The sequence below is a fragment of the Phaenicophaeus curvirostris genome, chromosome 8 (assembly GCF_032191515.1).
Source record: "Phaenicophaeus curvirostris isolate KB17595 chromosome 8, BPBGC_Pcur_1.0, whole genome shotgun sequence".
Classification (NCBI taxonomy): domain Eukaryota; kingdom Metazoa; phylum Chordata; class Aves; order Cuculiformes; family Cuculidae; genus Phaenicophaeus; species Phaenicophaeus curvirostris.
In genome coordinates, this window is record NC_091399.1 from 16,485,737 (window position 1) to 16,504,480 (window position 18,744).

At 48.5% G+C, this 18,744-nt stretch overlaps 1 pseudogene; it reads right to left on the reverse strand.

Annotated features, from left to right (window-relative positions):
• Window positions 1-342: 342 nt before the first annotated feature.
• On the reverse strand, window positions 343-18,260 carry LOC138723321 (tudor domain-containing protein 5-like; annotated as a pseudogene).
• Between the last annotated feature and the right edge of the window lie 484 nt (window positions 18,261-18,744).

Consider the following 18,744-nt stretch of genomic DNA (forward strand, 5'->3'; position numbering starts at 1 on the left):
CTGAGGCCACAGCTGGGATACAACCACCTCTCCTAAGAGCAAGGAGCGTGTGGAGCATCCGTGAAGTCAAAAATCAAAAAACCATTTCCCCACACAACGTCAAAACTGCTTGTGCGCTGAGGGAGTGAGGGATAGGTAGTCCACTTCCCTCTCCTAAACTTAGAAGATATATAGCACAACGTCACACTCTAATGCAGTGCTTCAGAACAACAGCCAAGAGCAATAAATCAGTACCACATCAAACCGTTTTCCTGAAACATTAAACATTTCTGAACAAAGAAAATAACAGCGTGGTCATACCGGTGGCCTTTGCTACTCCAGGCAGCCTTCCTTGGCAGTTGCTCAGCCTTCTTCCCCTCTTCTCAAGTTCTTTCTCAGGCCGGGGAACCACTGCAAGTAGGAACCGCAAGTGGCTAAGCGAGCAGCTGGGAACAAGGCAGCTAGCGTGACAGGAGGGACAAGCAGTTTCAGAGACGGCGCTTGGTCACACAGCCCGCTGGCACCGCACAGGCCAACCTCGGCACTTCTGGGCAAGTCTGTTCCTCACTTCCTCTTTCCCTGCATAAGGAGGAACACAGAAAAGAAAGACGGCATCAACAATGGCAACTCTCAGAGCTCCACTTTAGACTGATGTCCCTTTTGCCTAGACCTTACCGGGTCACGGCAAGAGGGCTTTCTACTGCACATCTCTTTGGTAAGCCCAACGCAGTATAATCTGAGAGCCTCTCTCCCTCTCCTCCCAGTGCTGCTACTCAATTCACATCTGATTTCCCATCCGTTTCCCCGAGGGGGGAAGTCACATGTGAATTGAGTAGCTCCTGCCCAGAGAACCGGGCCTCCACTCCACAGAGAGCGCAGACAGATCCGTTCCCAGGCACAAAGAACAGGCGCCGCCTTTGGCAAGTCAACTGGCCTTGTAAAATGGGCAAAGCTCATACAGGTTGGTGGATCCTTTCATCATTTGGAAGATGAACACCCACACAGGGACCTTACAAAGTTAAAAAACTGCTTTTGTCCCTTACCTCTGGCAGTCAGAGATTCAGTATGAAATGAACACGGGCTAGCATGGAGAAACAGACTTCTGCACGAAAACAGCCTGAAGTCTAGAAAAGACAGCAAAAATCAGAGAAATAACCCTCAATGCACTTGTTCCCACGAAAGACCAAACCGATGCATTGCATCTGGTTATTTACTATCGTCGTATCTCCACCCCACAGGAACACCAACGTTTCCACCTGTTCTAGCAAAACAGCAGCACTAGTCCCAAGATGCCCAACAGCGACTGCAAGAGTCGCAGCACAGTTACAGGCTGCTCAGTTTTCTGCTGTGTTCAAAGTTTACTGACAAATCTATTCGTACTGTTATGGTCGTCCAGCAGAAATGGCGCTGCCATAAGTAGAACAGCGGGATGCAGAGCAAGACGTTGGGCCTCGTTGGGAAATCTTTCTGTCTGATCAGGGTCATCTTGGCTCATTCCTCTTGGTTGCCTGGAGTAGGTATAAATGTCTTCCACCGACTTGAAGAAGACAACTGGTATTGAGGACTCTTCAAGAGAGGGAAGTGTCTGCAAAGGTATATCAAAAACACATGAGAAGGCATGATTAGTACATTCGCTTCATCGGCTGCCCTGGTCTGTATCCTCTCTCAATTGGAAGGAGAGCAACTGGATAATTTAAAAACAAAACACCAGTAATTACTAACAACTTTGGCCAAAGGGCAGCTCTCCTGCACAGCAAGCTGGAAAGAGGGACACGTTAGCACAAGATACAAATCACCATGTCTTAGCAAAGAGCGAACAGCTGGCTCACCTCTCGGCAGCCCCACGCAGAACAAATTATGGCAGCAGAGGGAGTTTCTGCAAGGGAGCGGGAACACAGTCAGAGGCCGTCGCTCTGCATTTTTGCTCAAATTAAGCAAGTTCCAGGGACGATTACCCACCTTTCGGCCACAGACAGGTAATACAGCCAATGTTTGTATTTGTTAACGCAGCCCGGACAAGAAAAATAGCGAAACAACAGACAAGCAACTATTCCCCTTGCCCAACTACGGCTGTTCAAAAATCCGGTACTTGCTCTCTAGGCTTCTTCTGTTGTCAAGGCAGCAGAAGAGAGCCATCCATCCTCACAAGGGGTGAATCGCCATTCAAAGCTGCTTCACACTTGGGTGGAAGTGTGTTCAGAGGATTAGCCCACAACAAAACAATTGTTGTCACAAAAAAAAAAGGATTTAAACAACATAAACTGGCCTCCCCAGGGGACCACAAGGTGCTCCTGAAGCAGCACGGAGAGCTACACGGCTGGGCAGCAGAAATTCTGTACTGATAGGACACCCATACAGAATAACTTGGGTGAGAGGTGAATCCAATTAACCAGCCGGACTCTGCTCGATACCCACCAGCCCACTGTAAAATCCCCACCTGACATGCAGTAAAAATAAAAACTGCTAGGACAAGAGTTTAAAAAAAAAAAAAAAAGAACCAAACAGATGTAAAAGATGACTATCACCTCCTCTTGCCACCCATGCTATCCTCACTGGGATAGGCAGCGTCACTGCCACTCCACAGCAAAGCAGAAACAGACAGGGTGCAAGGGTGGACGCTAAAAATGTCTGTTAGCACACAAGAGGCAGATGAGAGCAGGTACCCTAGAGAGTGTCGTGAGGAGCAGGGAGTAGCCAGGCCTTCTCTGGTCCAGTTAGCAAATCCCTATGCTTTGGAACTCGCCGTTTAATACTTGTGGGGAAGTACTTAAGTCAGCTCACAAGGACCCTATTGCTATCTGCTCATCTGCCTACTTCTCATCTCACCTCATTGTACTTTCTCCCCACGCTTCCTAGGAGAGGTTTTCCCTCCTCTCTCCTTCTCTCAAGGTCCCTTTCCAGCTTGCTTTCCCTCCATCCCCTTCAGGTAACATCTCCCAGCGCCACCAGTTCTTCCAGCTCTGCTTTAGACTATCTGAGAGCCAACTTCCCCCTCGTCCTTCTACAAAGCGCTTTGTCTCAGTCACTCTCAATCTCCAGATGGGTAAGGAGCTGCGGATATCCAAAACCTTGCAGGCACACTCCCATTTCCAGCTCTATAACACCTTCTGTGACTCGACAAACCCTGAGTGACACCGGCTCCCTGCTGAACCCAAAGGAGAGCGCAGGCCAAAGGCCATGCTGCAGGCCCGGCCAGACTCATTACCATTATCATTAACCACTATTTAAGCAGTAAAGTTGTGTTACTGGTGCCACACAATGCCTCAAAGCACAGCCCAAAATGCCACCCTCTCAAACCCATCCCCCTAACCCAGGGGGGACCTCTGAGTGATCCAGGAAAACCCCACAATGACTCCCAGTAACCCTCAGGACTGTGCATGAAAGAGAAAGAAGAGTAGTCTGCTGCCCACCACACCTCAATGCACCAGCAGAGCACTAGTCGAGCACCCGTAACGTAACACCAGAAACAACAGCAAGGAGGAAAACACAGCCCCGAGGCCATGCCAGACGCTTTAAAAAAAAACAAAACAAAAACCACAGGTCAAAGCAATTCACACAACCTAAAACCAAGAATAACCCTCCTCAACTGCAATAGCTCTGCGCAGGGCTCTCACCTTCGCCTCTGTGATGAGCTCTGGAGGACTTTCTTTTGTATCCTCCTGTGCAGGTTCAGGGGCTCGGTCCGTTGTGCTTTGCACACTGGCTTCATCCAAAGCTGGCCACACATCCCCCTCTAACTCCTCCTCAGCAGAGAGGTGCCACTGCCAAGGAGACAGACAAAGCAAGGAAAGCTACTGACTCCCACTTTCATTTCTGTACTCCACAGGAAAACTTACCACCTGGAAAGGACAGTTTTATCTGAGCAATCTTTTCTGGTTATTGCTTGCTGCCTTCTGAGGAATTTCACCATGGAGAAGTGCCTTCACACAGCACAGCTGAGACAACTCAGCGTCCGGCCATTTTGCACTTAAGGGCAGAGGAGGGGGTCGAGTTAATCCTGACAAGGCAAATCTAAGATTGGACAACACAAAGGGAGTTCCCCACTGCCAAAGAGGAGTTCCCAGAAAACGCTAGCCGAGCAGTACCAAGAGTCAGACGTATTTCATCCCAGTTCTAAACACTTTGAGCAATTATTAGAGTTGATACTGATGGTGACATCAGTGATGCACCGAGGAGGAGAGGAATCGTTTCGAGCAACTAAACAGAATAGCAGAAAAGAGAGGATTACTGTTCCTGGAAAAGGATTCTAAGACCCTTCAAAACAGAAGAAAACCTGAAGGCACTTAACATTCCTCTAGTCTCCAAATTGCCAGCTCTGTCTGACATTTACACACATGGATCTTGCTGCACTTAACCAGATTTTACCATAAAAATCACAATAAACTCAGATTTGCAGAGTCTCGGTCACATTCATTTCTCCCACGTAAAGACGATGTTTGGGACCTTCAGTTCAGATGATGTATTGACAGTGCAAGCCCACCAATATCCAACACGTGCAGCTTATAGTTTCCCTAGCCCAGACACACAGTTGGCTAAAATAAAACCTGGCTAAAATGACCGCTTTACAAGTTACCGACATTACAGTAACTCTTACGTTTTTACGTTTCAGAGGAATGTCAGGTAAACAGCCCTGGAGCCAGCCCACTGCTGAACACTTCAACAGCTGACAGTTACTTGGCGTCAGTAGTAAAATGTGTCATGAAAAAACTACAATTTAAATCACACAAAAGTAGAGAGAGTGACCTGTAAAACAATACCCCTGGTGTTTCTAACGGTACCGTGCTAGACTGCACCCAAGACCTGGATTTTACTCCCTGCTTAACCCCTCTGTTCATCATTCTTTTTCATCCATTAAATAATAGCAAAGGGCTCCTCTCTTCAACCTGCTCTGAAATCAAAGGCGTACAGCAGTATCCAGACCTGGGTATCGGTCGCTATTAGAGTTAACTTTTAAAAAAAACTCCAGTCGTGTACAACTTTAACCCCTGTAACAATCAAGACTGCAAATGGATTCCTTTCGGAGAAGTTTAAAATGAGCAAGACCCTTAAGGCAAACAAGACATCGCTAGTTCTTCTGGTCCTTTCCCACACGTAAATGACACTCCGAGTTATTACACATCCTTTGCCAAACCCCAGAGACACTAGAGGAGACCACACCACCTCTTGGCTCCTGGGGTGCAAACTAGGAAAGTGCTAAGTCAAACTGATCTCAGGGATCTGGTACTGGTCTGAGTTCTTGGAGTCCATTCTCCCTCTAACTCAAAAACGATGGTGCACATGGAAGGTTGGAGAACTCACTGAGCACAGACTCCCTGAAGTCTGCAAAGGGATCAGAGGTCAAGCAGCGACGGACCTATTTATGGTCCACGTGTAATTGTTGTTACGTCACGGTTCTGCTTGCTTTTTATAAAAGCAAAGGAAAAAAAACCACTCCACAAGACACTGCATAGGACTAAGCCAACACATCTACTGATCCCTGGAGCCAATTCCACTGAACGATAGTCACACCGCAGCCAAACTCTCACCTGTTCCCACAGTTCATCCTCATCCAGCTTCGAGCTTGCTATGTCACTATTTACGTTCAAAGATTCCTGCTGCAAGCGAAGGTGTGGCTCCACGGGTTCAGCATTCTCCTGCTTTCTGCTGGGCTCAAGATACAAGGCTGAAGGATTCACTTCCTCAAATCCCTACGAACAAATAAAACCCCAACAGCTGAGTCAAGAAAAGTAAGTTGTCACCACCATAAAGAATAAAAAGAATTCTAATGGGTTTTACAAAGAAGCACACCACCCACAAGTGAGCTCTGAATTCTTGTAGAAATTGTCTTACTAAGAAAATCAACTCCCTCCAGCAATAAAATCACCCAGCAATAGCCCCCTACCCGCTAAATGGAACACGCACACGCAAAAAGACAATTATTGGATTTAATCCTGCCAAAATACACATTCTGCATCTACTAAACGAAACAACAGATACAAGCACTCCGGGCTGCAAAGCCTGACTTTCTGCTGAGATACAAAACTGTTGCAGCACCTTTCTAAAGGTTTTCGTATCCACAGACTTCTTGCTGAAACGGAGCTGAGACATTCAGGCAACACTGATGGGCCTAAATCATAAATGCTCTCTGTGCTGGCTCACAGCTTGAATCTCTGCTCAAGGCACAACATGCAATCTACCCTGGTTACACCGTCCAGCACTATACATGTCACTGGCAAAGAAAGAGACTTTGTAAGCCAAGACCATATCTATAATTCAGTTTAACGGCACAACCAATCTCCGGGGCCTAGAGCAGGAAAGGCCAAAATTATTTAACTACCCTGTTCCTCACTCAACTGCCCGTGCCACTGGCTAGCAGAAAAAATGGATATCAGACTGGATATCAGACAAAAAAAATTTCACAGAAAGGGTCATCGGGCACTGGTAGAGGCTGCCCAGGGAGGTGGTTGAGTCACTGTCCCTGGAGGTGTTTAAAAGACAGGCAGACAAGGCGCTCAGGGACACGGTTTAGCGGCAGATAGGAATGCTTGGACTCTACCATCCAACCTGGCAATTCTACGATTCTATGCAGCGCTACTTGAAGCCAGACAGTAACATCTAATGGACTTGCTCTCATGGTCTGGATGACTCGGAGGCCTCAACTTATGACTAACAAAACCTACCGGAATTAACAATGTTTAGAAAAGTTACAAATACAACTCCTCAATTCCATCCCAGCTTGGCCTCATGTTCAGAACATCTATTTTCCTTTTCGGCAATATTAACAAGCTAATCCACTTTAAAAATCCACTCTTAGAAGTCAGGATGAAAAGAATTTGTTCTGCTAAACCAGAACATCTCTGCTGTATCATCGAATTCCACCTTACCCAAAAAGAAAGCTGTCACCGTAGACACCGTGGGATACAGCCCCAAAACAGTAAATTGCAGGGAAGCAGGGAATACCGGTTTTGCTCTTCACAAAACTACTTGCTTCAAGGTAAAGATCTCTCCACTACAGGCACCCAACCAATCCTTTCCCTGCCTTTCCTGTCAGAAGCACACACCTCCCTCCTGACCTGGGAAGGAACCTTCTTCCCACAGATGTCAGCACATCCCCTACTGCTCAAGACAGCGTGGAAGTAGATATCGTCCTTAGTGGCTGCGTCACACAGGAAGAGATGACAAATGCCATTCACATATTCATCCACGACGCCCACAAGTAGCTTGGAATCACACAGCTTCTTGAATAGGAGAATCGCATCATTGGACCGTGAACCCTGAAGAAGAAACGAGAATGTTAAGTTACTGTAAACAGATCAACATCCAGTGCCCGAGATTTGTCCTTGTGAGTACTTGTCAAGAAGGCAGTGAAGCCAGGTCAGGCTAGGGACAAATACAGGGAAGTCAGGCAGACAAGCTTCCCAGCACTGAAGTAAATCAAACTACCCCAAGGCCGCAGTGCTAGGCACACTGGGAAGCCCTTTCACCCTAAACGTCTGTTTTCAAACACGCTTCAATGGTGTTCACCGCTCATTTTTACCACAACTGCCTAAAATATTGTTGCGTCTTTCTTTTTTAATTTCTGGAATCACATAATTAGAGACTTTAAAAGTGTCAGGTTTTGGAAACTGCTAAGCTTCACTGCAAAGAAAATTGTGATTCTTTAACCCTCAAAAAAACAGAGGAAATAACTTTTTTAAAATAATGTCTTTACAATGCAGAAGAATCAACCGTGCTCATGCGCTTTGCTTCAGAGACTGTATTTCTCAGGTGTCTTGACCAAGAGGCTTCCCAGCACGGAGGAACTTTTTTTATGACCTCTATAATCCTTTGGCTACGCTGACTGCATCAAACCAACTCACTCAAAGAAAGCTCTGTCAGAGAAGACAGATTTAAAACAGAGGCCTGGAGCTAGCAAGACTTCAGAAGGACCAGGGAGAACTACCGGCAGGGGAAGAAACAAGTCTGTTCATTTGCTTAACGGCAGCTATCTGTTTCTGCAACAATATGAGCAAGAATACTCTGACTGGAAGGAAAACAGACAGCGGAAGAGCAATCCCCTGCAGAGACAGACACTTAGGCAGTCACACTCCGCTGAACGTAACAGCAGCAGGACCCAAATTATTCCAAAGGTTTGCCCTTGTCAGGAGAAAAAGCCAACCTCGACTTGATGGCTGTCATGCATACGTCAAAGAAAACTGCATGTGAGCACGTACCCCCACGGGTTTTACCCACGCCAAGGAACACGGGATGGCCTGAGCAGGGAGCTTCAAGTAGCACCGCCTACAACGCAAAAAAAACCAAAACCTGTTACAGGAGTAAAGGAGCAAAACCAGGCAGAAGAGCAGAACTTCCTCCTCTTCTGGGTTTTAAGATCAGCTTAGGAATAGAGAGGCACATATCGCATTTTGTGCTTACGAATAAAGCCCGACAGCAGCTTTGGAAAACACTCCGTAGCCAGAGAAGGGGCACAGCAGAAATAGCAATAACAACCGGTCCCTTATGCCTTCCCTTGCCCAAGCATCCTCTCCTCATAACCTCTTTTGATAAGAAAGTTATGGACAGAGAAAAATCACTTTTGAAACACAGAATGCCTATGGCCAGGCATGAATAGAGGCAAATGAGAGGGCAGAAGCAAATATGGGGAAGGTACTGAATTACAGAGGAGAACGAGTACCTCTGACACCACAAATGCTCCCAACTGGGAGGATGTCTGTTCAAGAGATGTTTACGTCCATTCACAAAACTCAGGGAAGAGGATTAGGGAGCTTCCTCGAAAGTGACAGAAAGGGGCAAGAGTGAATAAAGGAAGAGGAAAGGGTTTAGCCCACAGCGATGATAAGCAAAGGGCTTGGAGTGATCTGCACCGCAGATCTTGTTCTTAACGTCACCTCACGCATTAACATGTAAGCAAGGAAGTACCTGCAAGGCACTGCTACGGGAAAAAAAAATCCAAATAGACACTTTCTAGGAAACCTGCGTGGTGGGATGTCTTCCTGGAGAGTGACAGGCCCAGCAGCCTCACCCTCATCCCTGGGAAGGCGATGGAACAGCTAATCCTGAGAACCATTTCCAGGCAAACCTTCGGACGATTCCCAGGTTTCCGTAATCTGCGTAGAACACCTCTGCTTCTTGGTCATTGATCACGCGGTGGATGATAACGCGGTACCACCATTTTGAGACCGTTACACAGCAAAGCTGTCCAGGACGTACTGAAGACTCAGGCATGACAGAACGATCAGAAACAAGTTTACTCAAGTAACAGTGTCTGCCAGAGATCACAATGAAAAACTGTGCTTGGTAGGACGCAGGAGATGGATAAACAGAAATACACTTCAGGGTTCAGAAGAATCCTCATTTCTCAAAGCCTCCACGAGACCGATTTTCAGGAGTTGTTCTAATAGATAGTTTATGTTTCTGTTCTACTTAAACCAAGTGACAATAAATACACAAACCTAAACTTTTAACATTTAAATTGTATTCTTGGGGTCCAACAAAAAGTTAACTAATGGGCGCTAATCAGCGACTAAATACAGCCATTCTAGTCGTTCACTTTTAACATTACCCTGACTTGGCACAGGGCTTCTTACGAGCCAGGTTCCGGAGTCCTGGCTTACACACACAGTACCTGTCTGCAGCCTGCGACCACACGTTTGCCCCACGGACATCCAGTATTTACTTTGGCACACGACTAACAGCAACTGCAGCGTAGTGGAAGAGTCCCAAACGCACAACGTACCTGACAGACAAACCCACTGATGGGGTTTTGCTTTCAAATATAGATATGACTAACGCTTATTACCTGCTGCTTTTGGTAAGTGCTGGAGATGGAAGTAAAAGCCTTAACCAAGCACATTAGCAATAGCAATGTCAACAATACAGAACCCTCAAGTTCCTTTCCACAACTTTTCCAGGCTTTTAAAGTTTAAGACCGTCTAGGACACAGCCAAACTATTAGCGATACTTACTGCTTGCTAGATAAAAGGAATGGGGAAGCATTATGATTATGTGATTTAGTACGGCACTGGCATCTCCATATCCAGAAGTCAAGCCTGTAGTGACCGTAACAAACAGCTGGGTGCCCTGTTCCCTCAGTGCAAATACCCAGGTAATAGCACAGAATCAGCATAGCACGTCCTCCCCTCATCTCAAACATCATATCCTGGAGTTTATCGGATGTTTCTGCGTGGCACGCTTGGATGTAGAACCGGCTAGGAGAGATTATACATTCCACAAAGACTCCCACCAAACACAAGCGCTCCAAAGGTGGGAAACTGCAAAGGCTTCTGTCCTGAACAGCATCAGGGGGAATTTCTGGAGTCGTTGCCAGATTGAAGATTGACAGCTTCAAATCTAAATCTTGACACTACAAAGGGACAAGAGGAAAGTAGCGCTCAGAAGTCTTGCTACGCCCTGAACACACATAACTGGCCTCTGCATTAAGGTAAAAAAATAGTTCTGCTTTCCTGGGAACCCATGAATTACTGAAGATCAGAGATTCCCAACAAATAGCGCAAACTCGGATTAAAACTGTCCCTGGGATCCTAACATCTATTTTCACACCCTCCACCTTCCTTCTGTCTTTCCTCCCTCCTGTGTAAAGAGTGGTGCAACAAAAATACCTTCCTCATATTCCTTCAAGGAATAAAGAAGAGGAACTGATGACACGTTAGGTATTTAGACAAAGATATTGAATGGCTACTGATAAAGAGAAAAAAAAAAATCAAAAACTCACACCAAAAAAACCCACCTGCTTGTTGGATTTTACCCCAAAGATGCTGTTTCTATCTTCTGTCCCCATGAAAGAGCACATGACTGAAGTAGAAAAACTATCTGAAAACAATTCAAGACACAGAAGGCACAAATGCATCTCACACACACCAGAGCTATTTCCCAAAAGATAAGAACATACAAACGCTACAAATCCTATTCTTTTCTCATTCTAGGCAAATTTGTACATCAGTTCTTGGCACAGCTTGCAATTTTGCATCATTCTTTAGCTGCTGTAAACTTTATTCCACTTGAACCAGCGTGCATGGAAACCTTAATCAGACATCAGCCACTTTCACTGCCTCCAGAGATTCGGTTTGTGCCAACAAACAGCACTCCTCCAGCGTCCAGAAGTCAAAACTATTCCAGTTTTACTCATTGTGAGTATGCTACGAGTTACCACTGCATCACACACCAGACAACTTACAGGAAATTTGTCTTCCAGCACACCCCACTGCTTACACGGCTACAGTCAACCGAGAGACAATACTAGCCCTTCGAACCGTTTTTTAAAAAAGCAGATTAGAGTCTCTCCTGCAGACTGAGCGAGGAAGAACACCCTTGAATTCTTTTTGTTAAAAACTTTGACTAAAACATTGAGTTAACCAGGCAGTTAACATTTTTGAGTTAAAGAGTACCTGAGGGAATTCTTGCCTGAGCAGCAGCAGCACCTCTAAAATCCCCTTACATTTCATGGATTTCCTCCCAGAAGTGCCAGTCAACAGTGATATTGCCAAGGGACAGGTTTGCTCCATGAAAGCTCCTCACGTCAGACTGTTACGGGCACACGTGATGTTTATCACGTAGTTCACACGTTGGCAGAGACAACAGACATTCCTTTGAAAGACGTAGAAATGTCTACTTAAAAAACACCTTCACAAAATAGCAAGAAAATTATAAGAAAAAGGTAAACAACCGAACACACTGTAAAACTAGCCCTAGAAGAGGCACGGCTCGTAAGACTGGCTAACTCCTTGCCTTAAGCCAGAGCGGCAGCTGCCAAGAGTGGTGTGGATGACAACTTTCCTTCTGCTCGGCACGGCAAGAAAAAGCTGCCAAGAGCAGCAGCTCTATATATTTGACCCTTCTCGGGGCCGAGCAGATTGACTCGGCCCTTGTCCCTCATTTGTCCCTTACAACGCTTCCGCTATTGGCGTCTCATCACCAGATACTTCCATACCTTACAGCAGGCCAGGACTCAGGTCGCATCTTTCCCCTCGACTTTGCAGCATCTTGAAATCTTGGTTCACTGCCTACCCAAACACATTCCAGCTCACTTTCCTCCTCTCTAGGGCACTTTTAAAACAAACCAGCAAAACTGGTGCTTCATGACAAACACGAGTTGTACAAACACGTTCCAAGACTCGCCCTGCTAGAATCTTTAAACAGATTCCCTTTGCGACACATAACAAGAAAAAAATGGGGCTACGTGGACCATCTCTCTCCCTTTTCTACCCTTCCCACAAGCAGACTTTGTCTGATCTAGGGAAATTCCCCACGGACTTCATCCAACTCGTAGCCCTAAGCTTTCAAGTTCATTAAGTGAACAGCACACCAAATTCAGAAAGAATCCCTGCAACCCTTTCCCTGTCTAGGTACTCCAACTGTACAGTTGTGTAGAACCACCAGATGAGCTTGGCAGAGGAAATAATTCGCAGCAGGAGAACTTTCCTGAGAAAACAAAGGCCTAAAGATGCTCAAAAGAGGAAAAAAAAATAGAGGGGGCACAAAGAAATTCTCCCAAGCAGGTCTGGCAGGTCAGAGCCTCTGTACTTCTCCATCCCTTTCTAAAAATACATTGCTAAACCACAACAACAGCAACAAAACTTTCAAGTCCAACCAAAGAGCAGAGTGGCAACGACAGCACTGAGGTCTCCAAGGACCATTCCTCAGCTCTGCCACGTAGCTGCTAGACACTTAAACCCACGCTACTGCAGCAGGGGCAATGTCACACAGCTACTCTCAGAAGAAGGCTATTAAGAACACAAAAAGAATTGTCTCCACTCTTATTGGGGAACAAGATTATGCTTTACTGGCTTTGGACGATCTCCAACAGAGATCTCAAGACCAGAAAGAGACAAGAAGAAGACCTAGGCTGGAGGGCACATAGAGTTATATATCAGGTCAGTATGACTCTGGTCACCTCCAGCCTCATCTAAACTAGGTACAATTTTTTTTTGGAAGCAACAGTGCATCAACAATACAAACCAAGCAAAAACAAAAGCAGTGAAAAAAATTATCACCCCCTGGACGAAGACATGACAAAGCTACAGATCACTCATCCTGCCACTTACTTGTTTGAGGACATCACCCATATCTAGTGCTTGTCCTTCCACCGGCTCTGACTTCTCTTCTGCCGGCAGGTGAAACCACTTGGCATCACGGATGGGTTCCAAAGGAGGCATCTCAATTGCAGGTGCAGCTGTAAAGAGAGTTTAGTTGTTATTCTTTATTTACATATTAAGCAGAAGGAGAATACACCTGGCCATGAAAGCGTACAAGTACTAGTGCCATTTTCCTCATCTCTTGTAGCACCCACAGTCACGGGGATTTGCTTGAGAGGCATCCTTCGCCGTACTAATAAATTCAAGCAAAATAAAACACACTTGCTCTTGCAAGCATGACAAGGACTAAATAAATTCCTAGAATGATGCTAAGAAAAGTCAGGCATTTGGCAGGAACCTTATGCAATCCTCTGCTTTCTCTCATAGTTGTTAGGGGAACGCTGAGGATATCTACAGGCTCTTCTTCAGAGAAGCAGTATAGCTATGCCTTTCAGATTAGTGCTTCAGCCTCAAAAAGCGCATCTGGAAGGCTTTACCAGCCTGCGGAGCCGACGTGCCAGAGATCCTTCTAGTTTTATTACCTGTTGCCTGGAATTACTAGAAATTCCAGTCCTATACACGCATTCAGAAAGGGCCTTAACATCCCTTCTTTCACCTCGCACTGAAAAACAGTGGCAAACTGTAGAAAACTTCCAGTTAAGCTCTCTGCTACCACAACACCACCCTTGTAACAGCTGCTTCTACAGTACCTCGCAGCCCTTCTGCGCTAAAGCTTAGGGAAACCAGGACTACGACAGCTACTGGAAAGGCAGCATCATCACTTGAAACACAGCTGCTTGGCAGCTACATACTTCCAGTTAAATAATACCCTCCCTCACCTTCTGGCACCTCTTTGCGCGCCCCACCTTGCGGCACCTCTTCCTTCGCTGTCTCACCTTCCGGCTACTTCCTCAGGGTCAGCAAGGAACCTGCTTTTGTCTGCTCAACAACAATGATATCGGACACACTTTCAAGGACTTGAAATACAGAGACAAATCCGTATCACCTATACTGGAACGGCCGGCCAAAGCGTCTGCGATAGGCCCTCTCAAAGTTCCTGAGCAGAAGTGGTGAGGAACTCAGCAGATCCTGCAGCTCAGCCTTCCCAGTCGCTGGCAGGACGGGAGCACTGGCTTTGCGAGGGAGACACTTTGTGTTCCTAGAGGGAAAAGCAGCACGTGCCTTCACAGCATCATTCTTTCGTGACTTAACACTTTCCTCCTGCCTGGCAACCAGTTTTGCAATACCTCTGGTGATCTCATCTGCAATGGCTACCAAAGAAAGAAAGAAAGAAATTATTCGATTACCAAGACAGCAAACTACTGAAAGCTTTATACAAGCAAAGGTCCTCCTCTTTCCTATTCTCCCCACCCTCTTCAGAAGCAGGCGTGTCTTTCAAAACCAATCACGCTAGATCGCATTTCCAACAGGGTAACTTTTACTCTCCCTTTGTGAACTGAAATGAACCAGATGAAACAGCCAAGAACCAACCTGCACCCTCATCCCTAGAAATCCAGATCCAAGCAGAAAGGCGGGTCCAATTCTTGGATACAGGATCACAAAAGGAAACTCATCTGCTGCAAGTTTTGTTGGGAAAATGATAGAAGTTCTTTGATACAGACTGAACTTCTTACAGAAACGTTACTGCAGTTTCTAAACCAAGAGCAGAGTGCAAAATGTACAAAAAGAACTGGAAGCCTCTGTTATTTTCCAGGAGGAAGGACGAGAAAAGTACAAAAAGGCAGATTAAGACACAGTAAAAACATCAACGGCAAAAAAATTAAACAGAGCTATATGAGAAAAAGAGTGACAGAGATACGTGACCTACAGCTCTGGCAATTCATTCTGCACCTCCTGGTTTTAGAGCATCACTTCATACCAGTATGAGGTTCCAAACAACTCCTCCACTTCTACGGCAATAAAACCCCACCTTTGAGGAGAAACGTGCCTTTCTCCTGAGGACAGATTCTGACAACGTCAGGCATTTTTGCCACCAGCTCCAAGGTGGACTGGAAGCCCAGGTCACGTAGAGGGAGAGGTTTGCCCATCATGGCCATGTACTCCCCTCTCCAGCTGTGCTGGGGTTAAACCCTCTATCGGCAATAAGCAGCGACCTCACCTCCTTCTTCCAGGCGTGGTGTCTCCTTGCTCTGTCCTACGTGCTCCCTTGCCCCCGACAGAACTCCATGCATCCTTAATTCCAGGAAGGGGGATGCACCCTCGCCCCTCACAGACCATGAAGAACCTTCCCTGTACCCCCAAGCGCTCCCCTACTCACCCCAGAGCTCCCTGTACCCCCAATTCCCTCCTTCTCCTCCTCTTCCGCGAGGGCGGAGCCGCCGCCTCCTGGCGGGGAAAAGGGCGGGGTGGGGGAGGAGGAGGCGGGAATTTTCCCCTGTTGGAGCAGCCCCTGCGGGTCAGTGGCACCTGAGCCCCCCTTCTGAGGGGGGAAAGGCAGAGCCCGAGGGCCAAAAAGCACCAGCTGTGCTTCCCCGCTGGGCTCCACGTGCCCCCTTGCCCCTCGCACAGCTCCCTGCGTCCCTAATCCCAGGCATGGGGAGTCCCCCCTGTCCCCCTCACACAGCTCCCTGCATCCCTAATCCCAGGCATGAGGAGTCCCCCCTGTCCCCCTCACACAGCTCCCTGCATCCTTAATTCCAGCCCCACGTGCTCCCTTGCCCCTCACAGAGCTCCCTGCACCCCTAAACCCGGGCATGGGGATTCTCTGCCCCTCAGAGAGACCCCCCTGCCCTTAATCCCAGGCGTGGGGTCTCCTTGCTCTGTCCTACGTGCTCCCTTGCCCCCCACAGAACTCCATGCATCCTTAATTCCAGGAAGGGGGATGCACCCTCGCCCCTCACAGACCATGAAGAACCTTCCCTGTACCCCCAAGCGCTCCCCTACTCACCCCAGAGCTCCCTGGGCCCCTAATTCCCTCCTTCTCCTCCTCCTCCGCGAGGGCGGAGCCGCCGCCTCCTGGCGGGAAAATGGCGGGGTGGGGGAGGAGGAGGCGGGAATTTTCCCCTGTTGGAGCAGCCCCTGCGGGTCAGTGGCACCTGAGCCCCCCTTCTGAGGGGGGAAAGGCAGAGCCCGAGGGCCAAAAAGCACCAGCTGTGCTTCCCCGCTGGGCTCCACGTGCCCCCTTGCCCCTCGCACAGCTCCCTGCGTCCCTAATCCCAGGCATGGGGAGTCCCCCCTGTCCCCCTCACACAGCTCCCTGCATCCCTAATCCCAGGCATGAGGAGTCCCCCCTGTCCCCCTCACACAGCTCCCTGCATCCTTAATTCCAGCCCCACGTGCTCCCTTGCCCCTCACAGAGCTCCCTGCACCCCTAAACCCGGGCATGGGGATTCTCTGCCCCTCAGAGAGACCCCCCTGCCCTTAATCCCAGGCGTGGGGTCTCCTTGCTCTGTCCTACGTGCTCCCTTGCCCCCCACAGAACTCCATGCATCCTTAATTCCAGGAAGGGGGATGCACCCTCGCCCCTCACAGACCATGAAGAACCTTCCCTGTACCCCCAAGCGCTCCCCTACTCACCCCAGAGCTCCCTGGGCCCCTAATTCCCTCCTTCTCCTCCTCCTCCGCGAGGGCGGAGCCGCCGCCTCCTGGCGGGAAAATGGCGGGGTGGGGGAGGAGGAGGCGGGAATTTTCCCCTGTTGGAGCAGCCCCTGCGGGTCAGTGGCACCTGAGCCCCCCTTCTGAGGGGGGAAAGGCAGAGCCCGAGGGCCAAAAAGCACCAGCTGTGCTTCCCCGCTGGGCTCCACGTGCCCCCTTGCCCCTCACACAGCTCCCTGCATCCCTAATCCCAGGCATGGGGAGTCCCCCCTGTGTCCCAAGTGGGAAACGCTCATTCACTGGTAAAACCTTGAAAAGGATCAAGTCTTTGAGGCAAAGGCAATAACATTTTTGGTTTACAATTCGGCGCTGAATTGGATGCCCTTCTAGAAAAAGGCCTCACGCTTTACAAAAGCAGTGGGTATATATACTAGTTTTAGGCAAAGAATAGTGTAAATCCTCAAAGAATGAAACGGAGGCAATGGCATTGCTGGACAGTGAGCAGCAAGAGGGAGGTATGGATTATGGAAGGGGAAGGGCTGGAAAGCTGTGGGCTCTTTGACCCTGTACGGCCACAGAATAACTCCGCACGGTGAGTGCCATCGCACCCACCTGGCACAGACACAGTTTTCCTTGGGGTGAGACACGGGAGACCCCAGCCAGCCTCACAGCCTCCTGGTGCTGTAGAGCTAGAGTGATCACGCAGGTTCTTGGCATGTGAACCTCCCTCCAGACCTGCTGGCTCTGCAGAGAGCTCCAAAGGCAAAGGGGCAAGAAGGGAAGAGCTCGAGAAGATCTAAGTGGGAGACGCGCAGGGACGCTAACTTCACTGCTGGTCCGCCCTCTGGGTCTAGGTACCCCAGAAGGAATCTATTTCCAGGCCATACCTGCAGGTTTTCCCTCACAACAAAGGTCAGCCAGGTCAAGACGCCCCGTCCTGGCTTTGGGGAGATGGGGAAGGTCATTTTGACCCGAGCACCCCAGTCAGCCCCCACGCCTCGGTGTGACCGCTGGAGGGCGCAGGGAGATTTCAGTAGCACCAGCGGCTCGGTCCCACCGCATCAGGGAGCTGGGATGCGACTGAACTCCTGTTCCAAAGGGCCTGAGATCCTCTGACAGGGAAGGGCGCTTCAGGCTGTGCACGTTGAAATCAACTTCCTATTCGCCATCTTTCTCTTTGCCCTTAGCTCACCTCTCCCGACGGACTTCTGGGCTCCCAGGTCAGCCAACAAATTGCTCCTTCCAAACCCTTGGACACCGCTTGGTGCCTGCAGGTCTTCAGTCTGAAGGCTGCTCTCCAGTCGAGGCCCCACGGGGAAGCACGGCTCCATTTCTGGCAGTAAAGCGGGGACGAAACCTGTCGGTGCGTCCTGGCAGCTCCTGCTCACCTGAGCCAGCTCCAGGGAGAGCAAATGGTTCACACGCGCCGGGTTTAGGCAAAGGCCAACACTGAAGCTGACGGGCCCGGGCGCTTGTCAGGCTGTCGGTATTTTGGGAGCTGGCCTCTGCTAACACAGTCCTTTTGTATTTCTCCCTAGGAGTAAAGTCTCCAGGTCTGGGCATCTGTGAGTGGCTTCTGACCATCTTGTCTTTCCTGTTCATCATAATGACCTTCCCCGTTTCTGTCTGGTTCTGCATGAAGGTGAGAATGGTCATGGGGCCTCCCCAGGCTTAGTAGTCGGTGTCTGATGTGGACGTAACTCACTGGTTCGGCACGTTTTGGACGTGAGCATAAAGCTTTTTCTGGGTCTAAGGTTCTATTTACACTTCTTCAACCCATCGTTAATTTTGACTTTCCTTCCTCGCACATTGCTGCAACAAAGGGACGCACAGGGATCTTCCGCTACCTCTCAAATACTCCTGCTGAATTATCAGCAGGCAAGGGCTTAGGTTTCTCTTTTGCTGAACAGCTTGCAGGTCTGTTCACTTTCAAACATCGCCTTCAGCACACCCAGCCCAGAGAGAGTGGCACTGCAGCAGCAGGTAAATAGGTTTTGAATGTAAAATGTTAAGAGAGTTTGGTCTCTCAGGTACCGATGGATTTGCCCTCTTTTCCCCCTTTTCTCACATTTCTAGCGTGGCTACGAGTAGGCATATTTTGGTTCCCACTTCTGGGGAAATTTCACGTGAATCTTGCTCT